Genomic DNA, 4491 nt, shown 5'->3' on the forward strand with positions numbered 1-4491 from the left:
GCTCATTAATGGCGGGTAATCGGCTAATAAATGCTGAGCCGCTTGGCCCATACTCTGTCCATCACGCATGTCATTTATGTCAGTCCTACAACACGTGTAATTATGGCCCTAGCGAGATCTAGAGTACTTTAAAGAGGTCAGTCTACTTGCTCCGAACACTGGTAAGGTTGGCTTACTTGCTTCGGGTATAAATAAGATCAGAGATATAGGAGGTTTGACCTGTATATTAAATAGGTCAGATTTCCTAATGTTTGATCAGACCGAATGACCTGATGCGAGAGACTCTCCTCTTTCTCTTGTACCCATATCGCTATCTTAAGGGGATCTGTTATTATTATGTTATCAATACTAAAATGGTAACCTATCACACTTATAAATACATTTTAATAGCCTTATATTGTTTTACTGTATAAATACTTTGTTCTCTGTAAAATTTACTATAAACATTTACTTCGACAGAAAATATGTTACAGTTATCAGAAATTAATGAAAAATTATATAAAGTACCCGGCAGAGCAAAGATGTCTTGTTGATCCATTATCTCCTTGGAGAGCTTATTTCCTTTAAGAACTTCAATTATCTGTATGACATATTCATAAAATTTTTAACTTTTAAATTATATATATAAATAAAAGTAAACTTGCTAAACTTTTAAGAGAAGAGATAAAGAATGTATTTCTCACCCTTAATTCAAGAGTATACAGTAGCTTATATATACGGTTCTGTTCCTATAACTAAGGGAATACAAAATACAAACACACTTAAATAAGATATGTACAGCTAATACTCAGTAAGATACTTATTAATAGAACGGAACTCCCCACCCCAATCAGATTGGAAGCTTTGCATTTTAGTATCAAATTGGCGCTCTACCAGGGTGTGAAACTGAACAAACACAGAATAGACATCACTCTTCCTTTTAACTGGAAACAGCCAACAAAAGCGGGAAAATTCATCAACAAATAATGCAAAATAGCGATCTCCATTAAATGATAACTCAGGAGCTGGGCCCCAGACATCCCCATGTACAAGTTCCAAAGGCTTAGTTGCAACAGAACCAGTGGGTGATAAAGACAATTGTGTATGTTTTCCTAAGCAACAAGCCTCACAAAGTTGAGATGTTTGCTTTATTGAAGGACTAGACAAACTAAATTGAGAAATAATAAAAGAAACAGTGGAGTGCTGAGGATGACCCAAACGTGAGTGCCAATCTGGTGGAGTACTACGAATGGAATTGAAAGCCCTTCTCTGTGAAACTAGTGGTAACGAAAACTTGTATACCCCATCTTCAGCTGGCCCTCTAAACAATACGTGTTTACTTGGCTTGTGCTTCACAACAAACCCATCAGAGTCAAATTTAAAAGAACAATGATTATCAATAGCAAACTGATTAACAGACAGCAACTGATTTTGCATAGAAGGAACATGTAGAATGTTATTCAATTTAAGCTGAGCATGAGGAGTAGAAACAAAACGATTCCCAATATGCTTAATAGACAAACCAGAACCATTACCTACAGTAACCTTGTCCGGTCCCGTATACTCATCTGAAATATCAAGCGCGGCCAAGTCTGGTGTCATATGATGAGACGCAGCTGTATCTGCAAACCAGGTGTTAGAGTCTTGAGAAACATGAGTAGTGGCAGTATTTGCAGTAATCTTTTCTGTATCCTGGTCATATCGTTTCCTACACCATTTTGCTTGATGATTATTTAATCCGCAAATTTGACACGGATTAGGATACCAGCGTTTAGAACCACCAGAAGATCTATTAGAACCAGAGTTGCCAAAGTTACGATTAGAACCACGTTGTGACTGAGATTGACGTGACCCATTGTTGGTTTGCCTAGCAAGATTCGCCTGAATAGAAACAGATCGGCTGGAACCCTGTATAAGAATTTCATGGGCCATTAACTGGCCAGAAAGTTCAGAGAAAGTGACCTTCATTTTGCTGGCGGAAAGCGTAGCAATTACCGGATGATACTCAGAAGGTAAGAGTCGAAAGATTGTAGCATTGAACTCATCAGTGGATATAGGGGTTCCGGCGGCAGAAAGTTCATCAGCAATCACCTTAGCCTCTCGCAGAAATTGAGAAATTGATTTATCACCAAATTGCAGATTTTGCAATGCAATATGTAACTGAACGCGCTTAGCGCTGTTGCTGGTCCCAAACGCCTCTGAGAGCGAAAGCCAGGCTTCATAAGCTGTTTCAATTCCCGTAACATAAGGCATGACTTCCTCTGTCAAAGAAGAACAGATCCAACTTAATAGTAGATGATCTTCTTGCATCCACTTGAGATAATCGGGATTTGGCTCAGCTTGATTAGTTGTTTGATTTGTTGTGATAGGAGCTGGTACAGATGATCCATCAATGTGCCGATTAAGATTATAACACTTGATAATTGGGAGAAATTGGGTTTTCCAAGCTAGGTAATTGGTTTCCTTCAATTTTAAAGAAAATGAAAGCTGAGCATGTGGTGGTGTGGAGAATAGGCTTGAGGTTTGAAGGGAAATAGAAGGAGACGGTGAAGAAGAAAGTACAGGAGCACTGGAATCAGTTGATTGGGGAGATGTTGTCATTATAGGATAGAATGCTCTGATACCATAAGAGAAGAGATAAAGAATGTATTTCTCACCCTTAATTCAAGAGTATACAGTAGCTTATATATACGGTTCTGTTCCTATAACTAAGGGAATACAAAATACAAACACACTTAAATAAGATATGTACAGCTAATACTATCTTAACAGAACTTATCATTAACAACTTTGTTACCAATTTTTTTGGTAAATTAAAGTTTAGTTATTTGTTTTTAAAAAAAGTAAAATTTAGATGAAAATGAAACAATTTTTAAAATTAAGAAAAAACAATCGAATAAAAATAACTTCAAAACAGCTGAAGCATTATAAATTATAGCATATACAAAATTAGAGCTAAAATATAAATAAAAAAAAATTAAGTGCTAAAAAATAAAATAACGACATCTTACCAGCCACGTGTACAAGCTCTTAATTACCTGTTTTATTTTTGGTCTAAAGGATGAAAGTTTATATACGGAAGCAGCAGCACAGTAAACCATTCTCATCATTTCTTCTATATTATACTCTTTCAAATTGGGATCAACAATACTTCTACAGTCATTATCGTTCAAAACTCGTCCAATTCTGCTTTTAGCCTGAATGTTTATGAGTTAAAGTATTTGTTAATAACTTCTTTTTAGCACAATCTATAGTTAAATCAATATATGAATTAGTGTCTTACCCATTCAATAATTGTAATATTGTTTTGTGTAGGCTTTCTTCCAGAAATCAATTCTAAAAGTATAACACCAAAAGCATAAACATCCAATGCATACGAAACTTTTTGTTTATCACCAAATTCTGTATCTGCATAACTACAGTTAAAAGGTTAAAAGTTTTTCTTTGCAAGTAAAAAAATGTTTACTAGATATATAAACCTTCAAAATTAGTATTTTTTTATGATTATTTTATTTTATATTTTTATTTAACTTTTCAAAGTTTGTAAAAGAAAATATTCAAAATAAAGAATAACAGTGACATAATTAAATTTGACTATTAAATTAATAATGAATAGATACAATATAAATAAATTCTTAAAATAAACCTATTTATTAATTATGAATTCAAAACATATGAACATGAATTTTATATAATTTTTCATCAAGAATTCACAATTTTTGAATTTACGTACACTTTTTTCCATAAATATATCTATATATATCTTACACATTAGTTCCCCTGAATATACTGGTGATGTGGCCAACATTACCACTGTCCGGCAAAAAATTTGAAAGTGAAAAATCTGCAACCTGAATCAAGGATTTATGTAAATTAGCGGTTTTTTTAAAATAAAATTTATTATAAGGGAATACAATAAATTTAGATAATTTTTATCCATAATTACAGAACTTTGAATGTCTCGTTTCTAGCATTTAATTTTAAATTTATTTCAATAAAATTATTCTATTTTAATTTTATTTTAGAATAAAGCACTCAAACATATTATAATAAGTCGCTGAGGTGCCAACCCCATCTATTTTCTTCGTCCTTTTAATTTTTTTTGTTTAATTAATTGATAATTATTTTAAATTAAAAAAATTAATAAATGATTTATTAAAAAGATTATTTTATTTTAATAAATTTATTATTAAATCATATAAAATTATATGATATATTTATTATTTAATTTAATTTAATTATTTACATTTAAATTCCGAATTCAAAAAATAAAATAAAATAAGAGTTTAAAAAATTATAAATAATACTAAATAATTATAATTAGTTATAATTATAAATAATACTAAATTTTATAAATAATACTAAATTTTTGTGAATTAATTTTTTTTTCATGCAAACAATACATTATAAGGCTAAAGATGGCAATGGTTACAAAAGTTGGGACAACTCTAAGAAATTATACAGAAACCAGCCCGAAGGCAATAAATTTTGTAAAGAAAGTTTAGCAGCTAA

General features: G+C 31.6%; 1 long non-coding RNA gene across 1 annotated transcript; it reads right to left on the reverse strand.

The window, feature by feature from the left end:
- Positions 1–3025: 3025 nt before the first annotated feature.
- On the reverse strand, positions 3026–4165 carry LOC110612738. Its single transcript, XR_002487500.2, has 3 exons — positions 3748–4165; positions 3263–3395; positions 3026–3176 (listed from the first exon to the last, which is right to left on the reverse strand). It is a non-coding gene; the product is annotated as an uncharacterized LOC110612738 (long non-coding RNA).
- Positions 4166–4491: the final 326 nt, after the last annotated feature.

Source organism: Manihot esculenta, chromosome 4, assembly GCF_001659605.2.
Source record: "Manihot esculenta cultivar AM560-2 chromosome 4, M.esculenta_v8, whole genome shotgun sequence".
NCBI lineage: Eukaryota > Viridiplantae > Streptophyta > Magnoliopsida > Malpighiales > Euphorbiaceae > Manihot > Manihot esculenta.